Source organism: Aedes albopictus, chromosome 2 (assembly GCF_035046485.1).
Source record: "Aedes albopictus strain Foshan chromosome 2, AalbF5, whole genome shotgun sequence".
In the NCBI taxonomy this organism is placed as follows: Eukaryota; Metazoa; Arthropoda; class Insecta; order Diptera; family Culicidae; genus Aedes; species Aedes albopictus.
The window spans coordinates 128,804,815-128,830,112 of NC_085137.1; the positions used below are offsets into that span (position 1 = coordinate 128,804,815).

The window sequence follows — 25,298 nt, forward strand, 5'->3', positions numbered from 1 at the left end:
CTCATTTTAATGAGTTTTTATTGAGTTGTTCGAGCAACTCAACAAAACAGCAAATAATATCAATTTTGTATAAGTGTCTTGTATAGTTCAAGCTATTCTTGCAGAGCACGTGAAAATAGTTAGAGTGTATTTTCATTTAAAAACATTTTTTTAAATGTAGATGATCAATAATAAGAATTCACAGAATGGAAAGAAAATGATAAAGCGTGATGGTTAAAGCACGCGACTATCACGCCGAGGATCTGGGATCGAATACCACAAAATTTGAGTTCTTCTCACAAAAGGAAAATAAAGCGCGGGTTCCGACATGAGCTAGCTTAGGGCTAAAAATGTCGTTTATACAAAAAAAAGAAAAAAAACTTAGGATGAGACAAAAACAAACCTATCTTGTTCTCGCAAAGCATATGAAAAGGAACAAAATACCCGTTGTTAAGGTAAAACCTTTGTTAAGTTTAAGATCATTTATGAGAAATTACAAAATCATAAGAAAAAACATACAAAAAATAAAAAAAACTAAGCAAAAAAAATAAAAAAAGATAGCAATTTTATGTCAGAATATAATTCAGAAGGTACAAGGTGTAACTTACAAAAAATGAAGCATTAGAAAAGTGTAAGATTATAAATTAAAAACCACAAAATCTCTGGAAGTAAAATAAAAAAACAAAAACTGAGGAATATGAAAAAAAATCTGCAACAAAAAAACTATAATATAATATTATCATTAGGTAGAAATTACAGAATAGAGACAAACAAATTTGAGAAAATAAAAGCTTATGATGTGACGAAAAAAACAGTCTCATCATTGCATAATTTGTAAAAGGAGCATTTGGTAAAACAAACCTTTAAAATATGTAATATCGCAGAAATAAATAATAAAAAAATTAAAAAAAAAAACTAGTGGTGTGACGAAAATACAATGTCATTCTGGCTGAATATGTGAAAAGCGTCGAACTTTTTTTAATGTTTCCGGAGCTAATTCATCTCAAGACCCACGGTTTCCTCAGGAAGGGTGAGTTTGTCGAGAGGGAGATTCGATCTCAGGTAAAACCATCGCACTAGTATCTTGTACCGACTTTTCGAACCCTCTAACCCTCTTCGAATGAGTGTAATCAGTTTCCACTTGTAATCTTCCTCAGTGTCAGTTATCCACTGACTGGATAACTGACACTGAGGAAGATTACAAGTGGTAGTCGAAATACGCGTATCTGTCAAAGGATAAGCAACATAGGGCGGAATTAAAAGGTACGAAACTGATTACACTCATCGCACTAGGTTCGATCAAAAGCGATAAAGTAACATAATAATAAAAACAAAATTAAAAAACATTCGAAAAGCTTATGATAAATAATAAGAAATCCCAGAATGGCAAGTAATAAATATATAAAAAGAAGTAAAAACCAAAAAACTAATAACCGGACTTAAAACAAACAGCATAAGCTTTTTCTAGGATAATATGTGAAAATCATCAAAGTTCTATTTATATATATATAAAAAAAAAGAGATGACCACATAATTTTGAAACGTGCTATAACTTCAACAAGCTGTTCAATAGTAATGATTGACGGTTCAGGGCGAACTACCAGCACCAGATTGCCTGTTTTCCCACCGACGACTGGTCAACCAGGCACTTGATTAATCATCGCAAATTACCCTTCGAAAACCAACCCCGTGTCCAACATTGATTGATACTAGTCAAGCAAGACGCGATTTCGCACCCTCCCACACGAGTTCCCCGCAGTAATGAATTCTATTACCAGCCAGCCGTTCGTTTCATTGACAACCACCACTATTGGTTCGTTCCAGTGTTGCCAGCACAGGTTACTCAAATCCCATAAATCTCCATTTATTTTAAACAAACTTCCCGGAGATTTACGACCTCCAACCAACACATGGATTGGCGATGACTCCAGCGAATTGGGACGTTAATTTACGACCGTGCATCAAGCGCAGTTTTAGTGCCAAACCGATAAAAAGAAACTGCTAATCGAAATCCGCACACTCCCCTGTGGTGCTGAGGAGGAAAGCGCAAAATCAGCGTGAAATGCCAAGGTCAACCCATCAGAACTAGCCCAACAATGTTAATAATCTTAATTACCATTGATTTGTTTCCGAGTTTTATTGCTCTCTCGCGTTGTTGCGAGTTGACCAATGCAAAGCCAAAGGCAGGCCGTAACTTTTCATCATCTGCTAACTGCTTCATCAGGGCTGTCATCAGCGAACTCCTAGTGTAAAGTCTCCCTCTCTCTCCTTCATCATATGTAGCTCTAGCAGCTATGTACGAACATATCTGCCATCATTATCGACAGCGCCCGTCGGCACTCGGCTACAACTTCGACTACGACGACGGCAATATTAGCTCATTTAGATGTTGCTGTTATTAATTTAATTAATTTGAGCTTGCTTGTTCTCCATCAGCAACAGCGTCGCGTCGTCCCAAGAGCTGCCGGCCGCCACCCGACTGAGATTAAGATCTGGTTTTATGGAGGTGCTGGCTGGCAGCCGTGACGACGACGATGATGAGACGACCGCGATAGATCGATCGATGCGATGATGACCGTCGCGGCGCGGAATGTCATCGAGGGAATAAAATCAATCAACATAGGGTGGGAATGACAGTATTAGTTAATCAGTTACTTTCATAGGAGTCGGTCGGTTGAGGGACAACCGATGTTCAATGGTACTTGGAACCAATCATGCTGGACGATTTTCAGCTGATTTATGTGCAAATGTCGTGGACTTTTTGACGGCACTTTTTTACCACAGTATCAAGTTATTCATTTATTTAGTTAACATCAAATTCATGATAATACTGAATCAACAATTTGCCGCCATAATACTCGATTTGCAGCTGCAGCTCTCCAACGTCGGTCACGCCCAACGCTCGCCAGATCGCGCTCCACCTGGTCCGCCCATCGTGCTCTCTGCGCTCCACGCCTTCTTATACCAACCAGATGGTTAGAAAACACCAACTTTGCAGGGTTGTTGTCCGGCATTCTTGCAACACGCCCTGCCCACCCCTTCCGGCTTTGGCCACTTTCTGGATGCTGGGTTCGCCGCAAAGTGCAGCGAGCTCGTGGTTCATCCTTCTCCGCTACACACCGTTCTCCTGCAGACCGCCGAATATCGTCCTTAGCACGCGTCGCTCGAAAACTCCGAGTGCTTGCAGGTCCTCCTCGAGCATCGTCCATGTCTCGTGTCCGTAGAGAACCACCGGTCTTATTAACGTCTTGTACATGGTACATTTGGTGCGGGGGTGAATCTTTTTTGACCGCAGTTTCTTCTGGAGCCCATAGTAGGCACGACTTCCACTGATGATGCGCCTTCGTATTTCACGGCTCACGTTATTGTCAGCCGTTAGCAAGGAACCGAGGTAGACGAATTCTTCTACCACTTCGAAAGTATCCCCGTCTATCGTAACATTGCTGCCAAGGCATTGTCCTACTTTATCTTAGCCGCATTCACGTTTCAGGCTGGTGTACAGTTCTGCCACCGTTCCAAATGTTCTAGCAATAATATCCATGTCATCCGCAAAACAGACAAATTGGCCGGATTTCGTGAAGATCGTACCCCGGCTGTTGAGCCCGGATCGTCGCATAACACCTTCTAGGGCGATGTTGAATAGTAGGAAGGAAAGTCCATCACCTTGTCGTAGTCCCCGTCGAGATTCGAATGAACTGGATAGTTCACCCGAAATCCTTACGCTGATTTGCACACCGTTCATCGTTGCTCTTATCAGTCTGGTAAGCTTCCCGGGAAAGCTGTTCTCGTTCATGATTTTCCATAGCTCTGTGCGGTCGATACTGTCGTATGCCGCTTCGAAGTCGATGAACAGGTGGTGCGTTTGGAGCTGATATTCAGGGCATTTCTGGAGGATTTGCCGTACGGTGAAGATCTGGTCCGTTGTCGACCGGCCATCGATGAAACCGGCTTGGTAACTTCCCACGAACTCATTTACTTTAGGTGAAAGACGACGGAAGATGATCTGGGATAGCACTTTGTAGGCGGCATTCAAAATGGTGATCGCTCGAAAGTTCTCACACATCAACTTGTCGCCTTTCTTGTGGATGGGACAGATTATCCCTTCCTTCCACTCCTTTTGGTAGCTGTTCGGTTTCCCAGATCTTGACTACTAACTGGTGCAGACAGGTGGCCAACATTTCCGGGCCCATCTTGATGAGTTCTGCTGCGATACCGTCCTTACCAACCGCTTTGTTGTTTTTGAGCTGGTGGATGGCATCCTTAACTTTCCTCAGCGTGGGAGTTGGTTCGTTCCCGTCCTCTGCTGCACCAACATAGTCATTTTCTCCGCCGCCTTGGTCCTCCGTGCCAACATTCTCTTCGTCATTCAGGTGCTCGTCGAAGTACTGCTTCCACCTTTCGATCACCTCACGTTTATCCGTCAGGAGGCTCCCGTCCTTATCCCTGCAGATTTCGGCTTGCGGCACGTAGCCTTTGCGAGATGCGTTAAGCTTCTGGTTGAACTTACGTGTTTCTTGTGAACGGCACAGCAGTTCGATTTCCTCGCACCCCGCTTCCTCCAGGCAGCGCTTTTTCTCCCGGAAGAGACGGGTCTGCTGCTTCCGCTTCTGTCTGTATCGCTCCACATTCTGTCGGGTTCCATGCTGCAGCATTACCGTCCGCGCTGCATCCTTCTCCTCCAGAACCGCTCTTCACTCCTCGTCGAACCAATCGTTTCGTTGACTCCGTTCTACGTAGCCGATAGTGCTCTCGGCTGCGTTGTTGATGGCTGCTTTCACTGTACTCCAGCAGTCCTCTAGAGGGGCCACATCTAGCATACCCACATCCGGCAACGCTGCCTCGAGATTCTGCGCGTATGCGGTGGCGACATCTGGTTGCTTCAGTCGCTCTTGATCGTACCGGGGCGGCCGCCGGTACTGTACATTGTTAATAACGGAGAGTTTTGGGCGCAGTTTTACCATTACCCGATAGTGCTCAGAGTCGATATTAGCGTCACGATAGGTCCTGACGTCGATAATGTCGGAGAAGTGCCGTCCATCAATCAGAACGTGGTCGAGTTGCGATTCCTTTTGTTGTGGTGATCTCCAGGTGTAACGATACGGGAGGCTGTGCTGGAAGAAGGTGCTACGAATGGCCATGTTCTTGGAGGCGGCGAAATCGATGAGGCGTAGGCCATTTTCGTTCGTCAGCTGGTGGGCGCTGAACTTTCCAATCGTCGGTCTGAATTCCTCCTCCTGGCCTACCTGAGCGTTTAGATCCCCTATGATGATCTTGACGTCGTGGTTTGGGCAGCGGTCGTACTCGCGTTCGAGCTGTGCGTAAAATGCGTCTTTGTCATCATCAATGCTTCCGGAGTGAGGGCTGTGCACGTTTATTATGCTAATGTTGAAGAATCGGCCCTTGATCCTCAACCTGCACATTCTTTCGTCGATCGGCCACCTACCGAATACGCGATTCCGAACCCGCGGTCCTTCAGTATATCGGCGAGTATGCGGGTGCTCCCGATGAAGTTGAGAGATCTGCAGTTCCACGTACCGAGCATCCAATCGCAAGTCCCTTTTCGTCGCTGTAGTGGTCGCCATTGGTATCGGTTCGCATTCTTCTCTTGTTGATTTTTCGGTACTAGTATTTTTTACGGCTGGCTCGCAGGGCCTAACACCAACCCACTAACCCAGGGAGCTGGGCTTACCTTCCCGGAAGCTACGGGTTCTGCATTGGCATTTCCTCCAAATACAGTGCTAAATAGCTAGGCTCAAGCGCCAGTCTTCGCAGGGGGTGGTGTTTTCAATGGGCGTCCAGGAGATAATATTTTACCGGAGCTTCTACCCCCACTATCGAGTTATTATATGTAGGAAATATTTACCGGAAAAATCTGATGATAACCACTTACAACTGTTATGGCTTTCACTATTGATACGTGCCACGTTTCATTGGCATACAGTAAATATAATCAGTGCTGCAAATTATCGCACACACCACGAGATAATTGTTCAAACCGATATTCGCTAGCTGCACTGAAATAACAGGTTAAAAAGAAAAGTATATTTATTGCCGTATACACCAGAAAAGAGAAATATTCAGAGACCCACACGACGCTGAACCATCGTTGCTCACTCTCAGTCATAATTTTGGTTTTTTTTTATTCCTGTTCGGGTTTGTCACTGCGACCAGTTTTTAAATCTATTGTGACATTACCCGTATCCTTAGTGCCAAAGTAACACACTTGTCACCGAAGAGTCACGACGGCGCAGGTTTATGTTGCGCAAAAGTCACTGTGACTTACTTCTAGCAAGTAAGTGTTTATTTGTTAGAAGTAAGTCACAGTGACTTCTGCGCAACAAAAACCTGCGCCGCCGTGACTCTTCGGTGACAAGTGTGTTACTTGGGTGTAGTGCATGTCGCATTACTCAATTGCCATTGAGGGGCAATAAAGTATCGATTTTGATACAGTTTTTGTTTTGTTTTCTTAGAAAACAAAACAAGAGTACTGATATTGACCATGCATCGGAAACCTAGCATCACCCTTATTTTACTGCTAAATTCTCCCCAGTAGGACCCGGGTTTTAACATTAGCAGCAATATCATTCCAATAATGGAACATGTGTTCAGCAATAAGGATTCTAATATGTTCCTTGCGTACTAGCACTTTCCAGTCTTCGAAGAGTTAGTACATACATGGATCCCTAACCCAATTTGATTTCCTTTGCATTGAGTTTAGCCTCAGATGGTGAGGTTTTTAACTATATCCAAAGTTAAGTTGGTAAACTCAGTTTTATTCAAAAACTGGAAGTCACCAAAACACCAGTAGTAAGGACTAAATACTATAATTCCTTGAATTAACAGAACACATATTCCAAAATTGAAAAATAGGACGACACTAGATTTCGGTTTGGTAGATATATCACCGCAACGCAACCCAAAAAGGCGATCTACCCACGCTACGGGCTCCGTTAAAGATTGAGCATCTTTTAAACCCCCTCAACCATTCATCCCTCAGCACGGGTCGCCTGACACCTTGGATTGGGGTTACCTGTTTGGTGGACTTTTACCCCCGGAACAGGTGGTCCGTAGTGCTATTCTAAGCCGGCAGCTACACGGGCATAATTTTGGTTGCTTCTACTCCCACTTGCAAAGAAGGCATTTAGCTACCGCTTTGGGTTGAAACTCGTCGGTCAAAGAGGAGAACATTTTGCTTCATTTGGGAAAAATGCTTCACTTTTCAAGCACTGTGGCCATATAAAGCAACTGGAAGAATCAGAGTCTTGTACAGTGCTCGTTTTGTCTTCGTCTGTAGCCTACGGGACTTCAGCTGGTTCCGCAGACCAAAAACGGCCCGATTTACCAATCTTTCTTTTCACCTCGCAGGTTACATCGTTAGAGCACGTCACTAGAGTAACAAGATAAAAAAAATCGTTCACAGAATCAATATTTTCAACACCTAGCACCACTACCAGGGCCAGGCCTGATTGTCGTTGGCCACCAGCAATCATGTTCAATCCTTGTAGTCTCCCTCTTAAAAGATATAAACACCTCTTACACGACCCGACGGTCGATCCCGATGATGCTGATATCGTCCGTGAAGCCCAGGAGTATATGTGACCGTGTGACGATGACTCCACTCCTTTGCGCGTCAGCTCCTTGTCGCTTCTTCCAGTTCAATGTTGGACATCAAGTTCGAAAGAGCATCGCCCTGTTTCAGTCCGTCTAAAGCTACGAACGATGATGAAATTTAATCCGCAACCAGTACACTTGAATTCGATCCTTCAAGTGTCACATAAATCAGTCTAAAAAGCTTCGTCGGAAAACCATGTTCGATTATAATCTGCCATACATGGTTCCTCTTCAATGAATCGTACGCCACCTTCAAATAAAAAAAAAACAGATGATGGGCCCACAAGTTGTACTCCAGAAATTTAAGGAGAATCTGTTGCTGGAAAAAAAATGTGATCCGTTGTTAATCGGCCCTCGCGAAAACCCGCATGATGTTCGCTGACGAAGAACTCTTCAATCGGCTTCTGCCTGTTAATCAGCATTCCGGACAAAATATTTAACGCTTAATTGAGAAATGTTATTCCTCTGCAATTCGTGCTCTCCAGTCGATGCCCTTTCTTGTATAGAGGGCATATGATGCCATCCAACCAACTAGCAGGCAGCTCTTCCTTTTCCCATATGTTCAATATAATACGGTGTAAGAGTTGACACTACCGTGATTGGAACAGAGAGTTCACCCTTCCCAGCAGCCTCGTTCTTCAGTCCTCTTATTGCTGTTTTTAAGTCCTCTAGCGTTCGAGAATCCACAGGCTGTCTATCATCGTCTATGTGGATTCTGTCTCTGACTTTCTTATTCCCACCGTTCAACAATACCTCGTAGTGCTCTCTCCTCCTGGGAGCCACCATTGTTTTTTTTCTGACAGCAAGTTTTCTTCACGGTATACGCACATGACTGGAAAAGGCGCTGATTTTTCTCCGCCATTGACAGGTACGTAAAACCTCCGCATATCATTCTGTTGCATACTCTTTTACACTCTCGATAGCGATCGTTCGGTAAGACCAAATAACACTGCATATCAGAGAATCGTTCAGCTTCACACCATCGCTTTGAGCAACACGAATTGCTGAATTTCCCTTAAAGAAATGGTACAGTAGACTGTCCCAAAAAAAATCGATGTTCGAAAAGTAAAGGTGCTCAACCCTCAAATGAAAGATATGCATATTTGAAGCATTTTTGTAGAACATTTCGATTTTCTAAAAAATCATTTAGAGGTTCCGCTAGGGCGATTTTTGAAAAATGGCCTTTTTCATGAAAACTCTCAAAAAAAAATCATTTTTTCGTAATATTTTTTTCAACCTCTGAATTTTTTCAATATTTTTTTTAATTTTCTATAGACCTCTAGGCATTCTTGAAGGGGATAAGTTTTTGAAATATTGTATTTATATTGACGGCAGAACCGTTTTTGTGCTGATAAAAAGACTATTTTTTGAGAATCTTTCATCTAAATTTAAGAAAAAAATACATGCACGATTTTTTATTTTCAATTTTGAAAGTTTTATCTGATAGTACTATTTGTATGCGTCATTTCTCTAAAAAAAGATTTAAAATATCTTGTCTAGAAGCTGATATATTAGGGTTTTAGTAAATGGACAATATTTCAAATTTTTGCAAAACTTTGTATATTTGGAATATTGTAAGGTCCTTGTGACACTCCAATGTACGTATATGAAAAGTAGTTGGGCTTAAAAATTAGGCTTTCCTTATTGGATGATCAAGCTAGGAACATGGAGCTAAACATGGATCTTTTATTCTGGGGCGAATGGTAGTACATTCATGTATAGCTTTTATTTTAATAAATACAACAATGGCGGGTAGCAACGCATTAGTTTCGATATTATGTCGTGGAATTCTCGACAATTACACCCCTCTTCTGAAGTAGTAGGAATCATTCCATGCAGAGATAACATAATAGTTATGAAATCAATAAAAAAAATAACTAAGTTAAGTCAGGAATGATTTTAAAAAACTTAGAAAATAAAAGACAATAATAGGCTTTTGAGGAAATACGCGATCTAATGATTGCTAAACGTTTATGTCTTTGATGAATTGAGCTAATATTTTGACACGAAATTTCAAATATGCTGAATTTTACACATACGAAATAGGGCAACCAAAATATGTCAAAGTGATCGGACAACGGCAGTCTTTTGATTTACATGTGTGTTGCTGTTCGATCAGTTTTGCACTTACGCCCACACATGTGATCAGAAATGTTTTGTATTTCTTATTCGCAAAATTCTTCATGGCGTCGGTTTCGTATCAAAGTTTGAGTTTAATTCATCAAAGGAAATATAGTTAAACCATCTCAAAGTTGGCAATTTTGTATGACAATCGGCGTTTGTCCGATTAACTATGCACCCCGTTGCCGAGTTTCATACCAGATTGTCAATTACATTTCAAATTCAAGTCTTCAGTAAAAATCATGTCCTAACTATGGTTTTTATTGATTTTATCAATGTTATATAATCTCTACATGGAAAGGTCGTTCCTATTTAAAAAAAATGGGCGCAGTAGTCGGGAAATCCACGACGTAATCTCGAACTAAATGCGTTGCTACCAGTAACCACGATACCCGTCATATTTGTAGTTATTCAGATAAAAGCTCTTCATGAATCTACTGCCAACCAGCTCAGAATAAAAGATCCATGATTAAACTAGCTTGACCATACAACAAGAAAAGCTTTAACTTCTTTTAATATACGTACATTGGAGTGTAACAAAAACTTTATAATATTCCAAATATACAAAGTTTTGCAAAAATTTGAAATATTGTCCATTTACTAAAATCCTAATATCTCAGCTTCTAGGCAAGATATTTTAAATCTTTTTTTAGAGAAATGACGTATACATATAGTACTGTCAAAACAAACTTTAAAAATTGAAAATAAAAAATCGTGCATGTATTTTTTTCTCAAATTTAGATGAAAAATTATCAAAAAATAGTCCTTTTATCAGCACAAAAATGGTTCTGCCGTCAATATAAATACAATATTTCAAAAACTTATCCCCTTCAAGAATGCCTAGAGGTCCATAGAAAAATACAAAAATATTGAAAAAATTCAGAAGTTGAAAAAATATTACGAAAAAATGTTTTTTTTTGAGACTTTTCATGAAAAAAGGCCATTTTTCAAAAATCGCCCTAGCGGAACCTCTAAATGATTTTTTAGAAAATCGAAATGTTCTACAAAAATGCTTCAAATATGCATATCTTTCATTTGAGGGTTGAGCACCTTTACTTTTCAAACATCGATTTTTTTTTGGGACAGTCTAATGGTACAGCATCGATCGTAGGCATGTGGACGAAGCTTTTGTTAAGAAGAGGATTGACAACTAACACTATCAGTATGAAGTACATGATTGCGAGTAAAGACAGAACTAGGCCGAGTAGAGGTAGTGATTGTTGGGAATGTGTTTGAAGTAGTTGAAGAATATGTGTATTTTAGGATGCTTGTGTCTTCAAACGCATTTGTCACAGAAAACATCAAAGGTTGCTTAGAAGTAATCGGAGCACTGCGTTGTCCCATATCAGTAAACTAATCGGCCAGCTGTTCACACGTCCGACCTTCGGATTCGATATATTATTGCCCGAAAGATGCAACACCTTCACGTCATCCGTCCGAGGTGACTGGCAGTCACTCTACAATCCGACTGAGCTCATCCATTGACAGATCTAATCATCCTTGGCATGCAGAATGCGCAAACAGGTCCCTAACTCCCCTATCAGAAACCAAGCACAACGTTAATTCGCGAGAATCGTATAGGTAAAGGTATGCAAGTTTTCCCAAAGCCCTGAGTGCAACAGCAAAACATCGACAACTGCAGAGCTGCGCCAGAAAAAAAAATACTGCTGCAAACGGAAATTGCAAATTGCTGATTACACAATTAGCGAATGATACGGCAACAGCAGCAGCAGCAACAGCAATGACTGACTCCACTGCACTGTGCTGGAAGGTATTCGATGAAGTTATGGTGGTCCCCTTACCCTGCTGCAGGTCCCTGCAGTGCGTATGGTTCACAATTTTTACCTTTGACTTCTGGCGCATCAGGGTTCAACTTTGGCATCATCACGTGCAGACGACGACTGCAACTGCTGCATGCAGATGGATGGCCGCCGAGGGGATAAAACTGAAACTGAAATTGAAAGCGTATGGAAGTACGATTGTTCGGCCGTAATTATTAACGGGAAAACATTTACGACTGAAACTGGCCACGTTTTGGCCTTAATCCTGCTGCTGCTGACGCATGTTCGATCGCGCGCGCGCATTCAGGTCAACATCTGCGTGAGGCAAAAATTGCTCCAGTGCTGCAGTGCTCTATTTCAAGTGATGAAGATATAATTTACAGTAATTCATTTAGAACCTCTCGATTAATTCCGAGCAAAACTCGAAACTGGACCCCGTTCCGCTTCGGATCAGATGGGAGAAATGGTCCCATTGGATAGAGGTACCGATTAGTTGGACGACCCCATGCTGCAGGTCGCACTTATGTAAATTATGATTTTTATTGCCGTCTCATATTTCCATTCGCTTATCTGTTGAATACAATTCTGCCAACAACACAGCTCACCTGCCACCACGGCGCTATTTCTTTCCTGGTCCCGTATCTCCGCAAGCAGAAGCAGTCAGCGTACCCTTCGACCGCCTCCACAGACCATAACCATCATCAGTCAATGTTTGCACTTTGTTATAGGGGAGTGAGGGGTGAATTTAATTAATTGAAAAAAAAGCAGAAACTGTTGATTTACATAATTTGAAACTTTCTCCTAAATAGTAGAAATCATTTTCTTGTAACAAAAGTGATTCTGTATGGACATTTAGATGGCCGTTTCACCCTCCATGCACCGTTACACCTATTCCCCATCCCCTACCAACCTGGCACCGTTCACTACTGCTGTATTCGTCATTTGTGTGCTTAACGCTATGCTGGTGCTGTGAAGCTCATTCCTATGAACATGAAGCATGAAAAACTACGATGGCGGAAATTAAATTTTAATTTTCATAATCTAATTATAATTTGTACGTTTTTTTTTCGCAATGACAGCGACGACTGCGGGGAATAATTGCGTACGATTGCATTGTGTTGTACATTGGGTATATACTATATATCTACTGTGTTTATTGTTGTGCAGTTCGATAGCGCCTCAGTGAGCATCAGAACAGTACAGTAGAGGGCATTTCCAAGTGAATACCTAAAAATAGCTTGATATCACCTGATCACATGATGCATTCTGATAGGACTACCACTGTATCGTTATCAGAAAAACTATACTCAGTGAAATAAGGATCCTAGAAATCAATATCAGAACCCCTTTTTTTGGATTCCATCCTAAATTGTTTCATGCTTTAGGAAATCCTCCAGGAGTTCCTCTCGAAAAGTCTTGTACGGTTTTTTTTATTTCTTCTTCAAGAATATCTTTCATGGATTGCTTCAGAACTTCCTTAAAAATTTGATTCATGAATTCGTCCATTGGTTTTTTCAAAAAATCTTTCAGAGATTCCTTCAGAAATTTGTACTAGGTGGGCAAGAAGTCCACCAGAAATATGTTCAGAAATTGCTCTAGGTATTAAAAAAAAAGAATTCCCACTAGGATGTGTTCAGGATTTTTTTTTTCAGGGATCTATCCAATCAATCGAGAATGAATTTCTTCAGAGATTCCATTATTCCGTACATTATTGCATTAACTTATTCAAGCAGGTATTCTTCCATCATTCTTCATCAGAATACTACAGGAGATTTCTTAATGATTTCCTCCAGATATTCCTCAATGTATTTTCCCAGAAATTTCCTCTGAGGAGAACTCTATAAATTTCTGCACGGATTCTTTAAGAAATTTATTCAGATATGTTTCCAAGGAATTTCTGCAGGAATTTCCTTAAAAGTTTTTTCTATGGATCTTTGTAGACGCTTATCCACACGTTCCTCCAGGTATTCCTACAGCAATTCCTTCAGATATACTTTCACAGATTGCTCCAGCATTTTTTCACAAAACTCTTTAAAAAAAATGAGGATTTCTTTAGGAATTTTCAAAAAAACATCCTCAATATTTTTTTACGAATCTTACCAACAGTTTCCCTGGGAATTTCTCCGGGACTTCTTCAGGAAGTTCGCCAGAAATTTCTCATGGAAATGCTTCAAAAATTTCTTCCAGATATTCTTCCAGCGATTCATTCATGAGTACTTTTTGAGATTTTTGCAGGAATTCTTCAGAAATTCATTCACGGATTATTACAGAAATTCTTGTCGAATTGCTTCTGAAATTCTTTCAAAGATTCCTTCGAAAATATGTCCAGAGGTTTCTTCAGAATTTTAAAGATTAATTCAGGAATATCAGCAACAAGTTTCTTCCGTGGAGTTTTTTTTTAATCCTGTAAAATGTTCTCTAAAATCCTTTAGAGATTCATGCAGGAATTGCTTCAGATATTCCTCATAGGATTTTTTTCAGCAGCTCTTCCAGAAATTTGACAAAAAGTTAATTTTTGAAAGTACCCCTGAAGGAATGTCCAAAAAAACCCTGCAGAATTGTCTCAAAAGTTATCCCAAAATTTCCTCAAAGATTCCTGAAAGATGTTCTTGAAAATTTTCAAGTTTTGTACCATCATGTCGTTGAGCAGGAAACATAATCATTTCGAGCAATTAAGTCCCAGATAAATAAGTGAGTTTGTTCCATAATAATCTCATACATATTCCCTATCCACCGATCGCATTATTGACTAAAGGTGACTCTCAGATCTCTCATGCTACCGCACTAACTAATACTCTTCCCGTGGTGGTTGTTATGGAGCAAAGTACTCTAGGACTCCAACAGTACAACCATAACACTCTAACATTCTTGTCACTTCTCAACTGACCGTATGGACTTGACCGGCGCCTTGATTGATCAGAAATGTATGAGCTGTTAAAATTATACTTTGAAGATAAGTATAGTATCCCACCATTTGTTTTTCTGCATCTTTGTGCAATTTATACCAGATCAGATCAATCATGAAGGAGCAATAATTGATATGTACAGCCACTCTAAGCTAAGCTATGATTTTATAGTTTAAGATCAAATTTCAACCTAAATCTTAAAAGTGAAACAAATCAAAATCTCGCACTAAACCAGCGAAATAAAAAAAAAGTATTAACTGAGAGCTTTTTTTGTTTTTTTTGTCTGTATTAACGAGATTTTTAACCCTAGGCTAGTTCATCTCGGAACCCACGTTTTATCTCCCTTCCGAAGGAGGAATCCACATTTTGTGAGTATGTCAGGAGTGAGATTTGATCCCAGGTCCTCGGAGTGATAATCAAGTGTTCCAACCACCACACCAGGTCCGCTCCACTTAACTGAGAGCTTTTTGAGTCAACTGAGCGCTGTTTGAATCCTAACTTAACCTTCTCAAGAATTGTGATGTTATCAGGAAAAACTCCAATGCTTGCACATTCGTAATAGGAAAATTACCATCGTTAACAGATGTTTTTTTATTCCTTTGTTTACCTGAAAAGAAGAAGATAGAAATCAAATTAGAAAAAAGACACCAAGCGAAAAAACAATAAACTTTTATAAAACTATGTAATGGTTGTTTTCAGGTGAAGTAGCATTTCTGGTTTTATTAACAAGAGTTTTGTTCCAAACAAGATTAACCTCAGAAAGAAAAAACATAGAAATCTGTCTATTTAAACATTTGTTTTCGTTCTTGATCTTCTTATCAAGAGAAAATAAGAAAATCAGAAGCGTGTTTTGAAGCTTGAGACTGAGTGAAATCCATGGTCCGAATGTTGAAGAACATAGATTGACCTTGAGTCAAATTCTGCTATACTCTGGTCTACGAGGTGAACACGCTCGTCACCGTGGAGTTGATTTCCTGGCGCTCATGATTTGGGTGTCTATTAAGAGGAACCAAACCATCATCGTTTAGCAAAAACTCAAAACCAGTTTTCTAGCTGAAATCTCAACCAATGTTAATAAAAATTTATCACTGCACTCTGGGCACCATCTGGTTAACAGTGAAATAATTTTCAATGACGGTTTTATGACTTAGAGGAAGAAAACTGCTTTTGAATAATTGATGATTGTTGATGATTGAATGATGGTTATTTGGGCCTTAATGAGAGAATGGTAGCTGTAAGATACAGAACACTGAATAGAATACCTGCAGGCGCTGCACTATAAGTGCAGAAGACAATAATAATAACACTGATTTTTCATTAGGGCCTAACTGACATTTTCGATTTCTTTTCATCGATCCCCTCTTTGTGTTATAAAAGAATGCGTATTGAGTTTTCCAAAGACTTTTTGGTCGATTTTTTTAAGAAATACGAAGCAGATGACTACATCTTGCTATAGAAACCAAAAGAACAATGATTTTATTTGTTTTGATCAAGTCATTGGCGAAAGAGAAAGTCGACGAAGAGAAATTGATCAAGACAGTTACGCCCTTATGAAAAATCATTAATAGTAATTGCTCACGCAGTGCCCATGCGAAAAATAAATCTACGCAATCAAGAAAAAACAATATTATTCTCGTCTTCCACCTCTTTTTATTTTTATCGTCTTACAGCTTTCTTATCTATTTTTCTTTTTGTTCCAACTGTCATCCTAATTACAATTTAATTTTATTCAGATGATGTTTTTCATTTTTTTTTTCATTGTTCTATTCGCGAATCCCTTGTCAAATCTTTTCACATTTAATATGTCTAATTCGTAAACTGCACCTGTTTACTCAAAATTGGAAATATAAACTTGGCTCTAAAATTTTCCAGCGTTCTCTGATTCAAATCCAATTGCAATCCTTTCTGGCTGCATGTTTGCCAACTGAGCTACGAATAACCTCCTTTGCAGTTAATACTGTTGTAAATATTCTTGCATCTCGATCCAATGCAATTTCATCGATCCAGATCTCGGTAAAGTGTCGAAAGATCGATTAAATCGGATCAATTAAATCATTAGCCAATTACGTAAGTTTGCAATTAGAGTAGAAGTACGTACCAGATTGCCTCAAGGGTTTTGCGGGCGAACAGTTGTGATTGAATTAATATCAATCAAGCTGGCGCGGCGTACGAGAGTGTGATTCCGGGAATCAACCCCCACCTACAGAAATCCGTTCCACGTTACTGGGTTCCCGCGTCACCGCGTCCCGAACCATTAGAAGAAGTGCTTGTTCATACCGTGGTTGTAGTCGTTTGTCATACCGTCACTTCCCGAGCAAGCGCAAAATGTGGCATTTTTGTCGGAGAGCGAACTATTAATTACCGAGACGGCGGTGGCGGCGATTGCGACTTATTTCCACGACACAATAATTAACCACACTAGCACAACACACGCTTGGTGATGTGGTTTCCTCTCACAACAGTGTTCCGCTGACTGACATGCCACAGTTTAGAGCACCTGAACGTTCGGCGAGAACAGTATGTGGCCCCGGGGGCAGTAAAATTGATCTGTAGGTCTCTTAGTTTGTCCTATTCAGTAGTTCTCAACCGACTGGTCGTGGTCAGCGTTCTTCTGGCAAGGAGATCATGAATCTGAAAATTTGGTACATTTGTCTTGAAAAATTACTCTGATGATGAAACACGAAGTTTTGAGACAGATTTCAATACAATTTGGTAATTTAATCCTTTGTCAACAGATTGTTTGAATTAAAAACTATGCGTTATGGCGATCAAATTATTTATCATCATTAGAAAACATCATGTTAACCCGCTGTTTCATCTTGCCCCGGTGTACCTTATCACCTAACATTTAGGTCTTAAGCGGATTTAAGGATGAACGGAAGTTTGAGACCGGGGTCTCCAGTTGGCCTAGTGGTTGAGGCTATGGGCCGCCAATCCGGAGACGGCGGATTCGATTCCCGTTCCGGTCCGGAAAACTTTCTCAACTACCTGGGCATAGTGTATCATTGTACTTGCCTCACAATATGCAAGTTCATGCAATGGCAGGCAAAGAATGCCCTTCAATTAATAACTGTGGAAGTACTCAAAGTACACTAAGTTGAAGCGAAGCATGCCAAGTCCCAGTGGGGACATAGAGCCATAATAAAGAAGAACAAGAATATAGTTTGAGTAGGGTGAGATTTTTAAGTTTTTCCATGCGAGTTTTCAGGATGGGTTTCTGTGGGCTTTCAAGGAACGTTCAAGGGACGGTTTCCGGAGACTATAAATAAAGTTTCAGGGAGAGGGTAGAGCTCTAGAGGGATATCAAAGCGTTTCATAGTGTTCTATGGAGCTTTAGGGGAGGGGGTCAGCTGGATTTAGAGGAATTAAGGAGCTTTACTGAGTGCTTCAGGAGAAGTTTAAGAGGAATGTTTCAAAGCGTTTCAGATCTTTCAATGGGGTTCCTGATGTCAAGCCCGTGCACAAGGAGGGGGGAGGAGTTGTTGGTTAAGCCCCTCCCATTATCGATGATCCATACACTAGGAGCCCCTCCGCCTTTTGCCGAAATTGGGAAAAACCCCTCCCTTGGCGCCACTTCTGTGCACGGGCCTGCCAGGTGTCTCAGGATGCCCGCGGGTTTCGGGGATCTTCAGGACAGCTTCGGATGGCGTATAGAGGAATACCAAGGCGTTTTAGTGGATTTCAAGATTTTCAGGTGATTCCATGATAGTTCAATCTTATTATTGGGAACAGCTCGCTAATGAAGTGACGGTTTGAGTCAAAAATGACCATAAGAAAAGGAGGGTTCAGAGAAGTCTAAAGTAGTATTTGGGGGTTTCAGTGTGTTTTAAGATTATTCGAGAGGTTTCAGATGTTTTTATGGGCGTTCAGGGAAGCTTCAGGTGGCATATGTATCTTGTACCAACTTTTCGAACCCTCTAAGAAAAATACCCTCTTTACACGAGTATAATTAGTTTGTACCTTTTAATTCCGTCCAATTTTGCATATCCTTTGAAAGATACGCGTATTTCGATCACTACTTGTAATCTTCCTCAGTGTCAGTTGTCCATAAACTGATAAACTGATTACACTCAGGCATAGCGTAGTTTATGAGAAGTTCTGGGGGCTCGAGGGGGATTTCAGAAGAGTTCAAACGCGTTTGAAGGGCTTTCAGGGCGTTTCAAAGTAAGTTTAGGGGATTTCAGAGGAAAATTCATAACATGTTTATGTGTGTATGTGCGCTGAAACATAATTCCTAATAGTAATATAGCAGACCGTCACATGTTATGCTTGTAGATTCGATGGCCTACAATCATGGGCGTTTTTGGGGACCCTAAATAGTAATGCAACTCACCACCAGATTAAACATAGTTGCAAAAGGCTGAGTGAGCTGGAACTGTATTCGTAGTGTATCTCAGTAGTTACGCTTGTGGAATAGATTCCATGACCTGTAAAAAAAGGTTTCTTGGGTGTCCAAGTCAATTCGCTAAGGTTCATATGCCTCCCTCTACTATCCAACTTGAATTTACCTTGAATGCCCATTAACTCCCTTTCTGCATGTATCTCACAAAACCTTCCTTAACCTCATCCCCCAACTGCTCTTAAACTACTTTGATTTTCGAGAAAAAATGTCAAATTCTTCTATCTTAGAGACCCTGGATGTACCTAGGGGCTGTCCATAAACCACTTGGTCATATTTTGGGAGATTCCGAAACAGCACCTCCCCGCCCTCCCGTTTGGTTTGGTTTGGTTTAAATTTGTCTGGACCGTGGTCTTTGACCGAACCCCCCTCCTCTTCCCCTTCGGAATTTCAGAAGTTTCAAAGTAGATTCAAGAAGTTCCGATGAGTGGGTTTCTAGGGGATTCCAGAACATTTTCAGGGGCATTTATGGGAGGCATTGTTTCTGGAGGTTTCAAGGGGTTTCATGAGGATTTTTAGTGGTATTTTTGTTGGGTTCAGGGTGCTTCAGGAACGTTTCATAAGGCTTTCAAGGGGATTCAGGTGGATTTTAGATATATATTAGCCGAGCTCAATAGGTATTATAGCATCTCAGGGTATTCGAGAGAGTTTCAGAGACATCTTAGAAACGTTTCGTGATTATCCAATGAATTTTAAAGGCGCTTCATGGAGTTTAAGAACAGTTTTAGGAGATTTCATTTAATCTTAGGGTTATTCATGAGGTTTTCAGAGGTATTTTACGGGTCTCAGGGGACTTGAAGATGCGTTTCAGTAGATTCCATAGAGAAGTTTCTGGGAGTCTCAAGGGTTCCATGGAATGTCAGGGGCGTTTTAGGGGGTCCCTATGGGATCTCAGACGGTCTCAGGGGTTTTCAGGAGTGTTTCACGGGGGTGTTTACGGGGGTGTTTCACGAGGCAGATGAAAGTAGTCTCTGGGGCATTTCCGCGGTTCTCAAAGGATCTCATGGGGTCAGGCGATTTTCAGAGGCCCTTAATGAGTCACTGGGGTATTCAGGTGGTTTTCATTATTATTATTAATATTTATTAAAGACACTTTACCACTTATGTGGAATTCGTGTCTGGAGGTGGTTTTCAGAAACGTTTAAGGAGTTCTCAAGGGATATCATTGGGTCTCAGGGGGTTCCATGGAATTTTATAGACGTCTTAGGGGATGTTCCATGGGTTTTCAAGTTACGTCAAGAGACTACCTGGAGTTTCAGGAAGTCTTGATAAATTTTTGGAGTGATTCAGGGGTTTTCATGGCGTTTCAGGAATCTCAACGGGTTTCAGTTAATCTCAGTGGGGTTTCAGGTTTTAAGGTGTACTGTTGGAGCTACCTTAATCCTTCTGAAATGCCCCTGAAACTCCTGAAGACTTTCTTGGCTTCATATCAAACCCTCAGAAGCAAAACTTGTGATGACGAACTAGATTCCTTCATTCAAAGCATTGGCTTGAAGTATGCAGAAAATTGCAATTTGTGTGCTCTGTTTTAATGTATATACATTCTCAATTTATGCATACCCAGTCCATGGCATAAAAAGAGGTTCCAGTGTACCTCTCCCAAAGAAATCACGGTAATTCCGTAGAGACATTTGCAGTAGATTCTAGGCAAATCCTTACGCTATTCTAAATTAAACACAAAGTGAAGAGCTTCAAGCTTGTTATTAATTAGAAGGCATACACACTTAGAAAAAATATGTAAATTTGCGTCACTTGGATCCACATATGACGTAAATTTGAACGCCCAAGTGACGTAATGTTCTGTCACATTTAACTTTCGTTATATGAACATAATGATGCACGATTCACAAATTGTTTACGTCACATTGAACTCAGTTTTACAAAAATAACGTATTATTAAGTCAAAAGACCTATAAGCTTACGTTATTGAATTGCTTATGTTCTGTGCAATAAATTTACCACAAATAAATTGTGTAGATTGTCGCTAATTGACAAATTGAGAGATGAATTTGTAAAAAAAATATCGCGTTCTGGTGGGATTCAAACCCACGACTCCGCATTTGCTAGACCGGTGCCTTAACCAGCTAAGCCACAGCACACAGAAAGATCGATTTGTGAAATAGGGAGTGTTCATGGTGTGGGCTCGGATTCAGTTTGGCTCCCTATTCCGCAACATCGCTACCTGTTCATAAGTCATCGAATCGGTATGAATAACTTGTGTGCCTGAATGAAATTCATGGTTGCACAGTCTCTCACATATGCAGTCAAGTGGCAAGTTAAATGTTAGTTTAAGAATATCCAATGTGTAAATGTAATCAGATCACTCTGGAACGTCTAGAATCTTTTCTGAAACCGCCGAAAAGTTTAAGAAACGCTTTAAAACGCCTCTGAAATCCCCCTGAAGCTCACCTGAGGGCAGTGATGCAAAATATGTTTCCATAAACTGTGGGCCTTCTGAACCACCCTAAAGTCCCCTGTAACGCTGAAATTCTTGAAACCTCCTTGGATCCCTGTAACGCACATGAGTACCTCTGAAACCTCCGAAAGCGCTTATGTATATAACGACTTCGAAATCCGCTGAAAATACTTTGAAATTTCCTGAAAGGCCACCGAAAACCACTAAAATACCCTCAGACCCTCTTTATCGCACATAAGATTCATAAACCCCCCGAAAACGTCCCTATAACGCCTTTGAAACCTTCCGAAATTCCTCTGAAACATACTGAAGTGCCATTACCCTCTCGAATCCTCTGTCCTGTCCTCTGTCATACCCTCCAAAACCGTCGAAAACGGTCCCGTAATGCCTCAAGCACCCATTGAAAATCCTCTGAAAAAACCTGAAATGCCTCCGAAAATCGCCTGAAACACCCTCGGACCCCCTATAAAACACCTGAGACTCTCCGAAAACCCCCGAAAATGCCTCTGAACCACTCTCCCCTCCTTCTGAAACTCCCTAGAAAGCCCTCTGAAATCCTGCATGTCTCCCCTTCAAATCTCTTAGTCGCTCGCCCGTCATAAAATTCTATGCAAGCTTGAAATCCATTTAAGTAATAAAGTTAATCCATTAGGATAACAATTCTATTTAGGCAGTCCCGACTCTTTGAAGTTCCAGTTTAATATTTCTCAATAAATAGAACTCCAGAATTAACGGATGTTGAAGATCGTGAGGGTATTGATTGGGCTTAATTCCTCAAGTTTTTCTTCACGGAATTCCCTAAAAAAATCTAATAATTTTACCAAATCATTTATTTTACGGCTCATATGTCATTAGGCACAACAGAGCCAAGTCCATTTGAAACAACTGTCTGGAAGCTTCACTTTGTATTCTTTTTTTATTCTTCAACCACTTAATTTAATTTACAGCTCTTTTGTCCACTAGGGCACTGCGTGAGCGATTCCAATTACACTTTGTATGGCGCCAGTTCGAATTAGAATTAGTGGAATTAGAATAGAATACATTTATTCTAATTCCACTAATTCTAATTCGAACTGGTAAGCCTTTGTGCTGCTGTCACTTTTCTACCCTGTCCATGGTAGAATGAAGAGCACGATGTTGCTGTGTGATTTTTTTGTTCCATTTTCAGTCTGATTGGGGGTCCATTATGAGTTGCCGTTAGCCGATATCCATGTTTCCGGATCCGTTAGAGCATATGGTCAGGTGTCAGGTGGGAGATCAACTGACAAAAAATTGCAAGTGCCGGGGCTGGGATCCAACCCATGACCATCCACTTATGAAGTGAACGTGTAGTCACTGCGCTACGGGCCCCGGCGCACTTTGTATTCTTATGACACATAAGTGTACGTAAGTGAACTCTCAGTCACATCCTTGAAGACTTTCTAAAATTTTACCTCGACAAATTTGTACAGGACTTTTTGGAAAGATTACTGCGTAAACCTCTGAAAGTGCTGAAATAGTATCTTGCTAAATCCGTAAAATAGTTTGCGTCGTTATAAAGAAATTTGTTAAATAATTTTCTCTGCCGAACACTCGTTAGAATTTCTGAATATTTCGAGGAGAGGATTTCCAAAATGTGACCCGTCAAGAGCTGAAGTACTGACGATTAAAACGTTATATTGGATAAAAAAAGATGAAAGATGTGATAAAGATATATTACATAAAAATTTGATATTTCAAGATCTTACAAGATCTAAATATGATATCCATATTTTTCGCGAAAACACATTCTTATAAATTTTAAAATAATTAATTTAAATCAAAAAAATATAACAAAGAATGCAAAAAACGTGTCACGAAGTTATGTTAGAGGCAATTATATTATAATGCGTCTGTTTGAATAAATGAAACAAGTTTTGTTATAATTTAGTTACTAAAATTTTAACAAATGTTAATATAATTTTGTTCTGGATATTCAAACGGAAAAATCCTTATAACAGAATTATATCAACTATTGTTATTTCCAACAACATTTGTCATTTTTTTTGTTATGATCTTGTTATGTGCTTCTGGTCGGGTTCACCACAAAAAAAACCGTTCCAGACTCAGTTTTCATAAAAATAAAATCATAAGATAATAACAGTTGAAAGCCACTGTTCTAAATGCTAATACGCATCGACCACAAAGTGACACCACGCAAGAAACAGTCTCTCGAATCGCGGTTATCACGTTTGCAACTCCTCGGCTGAGTGCGGAAAGCGGACCAATTGACCGTTCTCACAAACCTACCATCGCATCGGATCGAACCAGGTCACCACCAACCAATCGTCGTTATCCACTCCGTGTTGTCGGGCATAAGTATTAAGTATGTTGTGGCAGCACATTAAGAAACATGAAAAGTGTTTGACAAAATTGATAGGCGCTCCTTCCCCGGGTGAAGTGACATACCTAGTCACTCAAGTCAAGAGACGAGAGACAACGACCACAGCAGTTTCGTTCCGAACATTCAAAGTAACTACAAAACTAGCGCGTTAAACGATTTTTAATTGCATTAATTATGATGACACATAAATTGTTTTCAGTCGCAAATTATGCAAGTGGGAAATGTCTCCTGACGCAGAACCGTCGTTGCCGTAGTTTAGTCGGCTGACGGGAAACACTTCGCTTCAACGACGACCGACCAACGACAGTTGCTACACGGCTAAAGCGGCGAAATGGCAGCAACAAGCACCCGGGAAAGATAATATACATTTGATTTGTTTACTTATCTAAATTACTAATTTCATGTTGCGGTTCCACGCACGCCGCCACATGGATGCGAAGTGGCGGTTTGGCTGCGCCACCACGACGACGACCTGCAAGCAAGTCTTGCGAATCACATCGAATAAAGCGGTATGTGATGAGGTGATCGTGCAATGTGCTCATTTGTCACATGCAAGCCGCCAACCGACGACGCGTCGGTCGGGAGGTAAAAGGTAGTTCATGTGTGAACAAAATGCGTGGTGAGATGATTTGGGAGTGCAAAAGGTGCAACCATGCATCGATGAAAGACACGTGCATAGTTTCACAAAGGATAAAGAAACTCGAAGACATGTCGTCTGAAATCAAAGAGAGTCGTCTGATTGAAAAATCCAGCATATTCGCCACTGATACACACTAGGCTTCATTGGCGTACAGATTTCAGATATCAGTTGTAAATTCGAATTTTGGTACGTCGGCTAATCTACATGTTTTCGATCCGTGCACCTTGCACCTATGTCAATCTTGGTTATGACATTTGGCTACCAAGACATTGGAGCTTTTCAACATACTCCACTGATTTTCCAGCTATTGTAAAGCTAGAAGGGTTAATCGTGTTTTCATGCCCACAACTATGGGCAGCCAACAATACTACGGGTCCTGGCAAGAGGTAGGCATTAGCATTAGCATTAAGCGAGTCGCACAAATTCGTAGGTGGTACAGTCCTAGACCGCTGTTATGAGGGTTGCCTCCTTCCCGTCCGAACCAAAGCACAAAGATTTGGGACTAATCTCTGACTCTTAGACAAGACTGATGCAATCCTCCAATGGTCGAGCACTGTCCTGGCCACGTCCTTGCGACTGCTGAGGAATGGGAAAGGATGGTTAGTTTTGGACACCTATGAAAGATGTAGACAACTCTACGATCTCTCAGGCCTAGGTGTCACGGGAATTAGGGTGTTGTTAGTGGAAGGGTACTCCAAAGGATACGCTTGGTTAACGTTCAGGCACACCATTTGTTACCGCAAACCCTATCTATAAGCCCCATTAGTATATAAGACCAATAGCGATCTCTCGATCACCCATGATGAATGTATATTCAATTACTCCTTCCTTATCGTTAGCCTTCAGCTATCGAAAGAAGAGAATCATCTCCCAATAGGCCTTTTATCAATTTGTACCAACCTGAATTCGCATATATCTCTATACTCGAAACAGATCAGAGATCAGTTGCAATAAACCTATCAAACGTACACGTCCGTCGTACTACTTACCGCGATAGCAGAAAGCGTGTCGAAATAGAAGTTTAACGAAATAAAAAGTGTTCGTTCTTTTTCCTCTAAAAACCGTCGCGTTCGTTACTGTGAA

General features: G+C 40.7%; 1 protein-coding gene across 2 annotated transcripts in view; it reads right to left on the reverse strand.

Moving 5' to 3' along the window:
• LOC109415477 (homeobox protein aristaless) overlaps positions 1-25,298 on the reverse strand; it is a 295,050-nt gene that overhangs the window by 154,646 nt on the left and 115,106 nt on the right. The gene's annotated exons all lie outside the window — the stretch shown is intronic.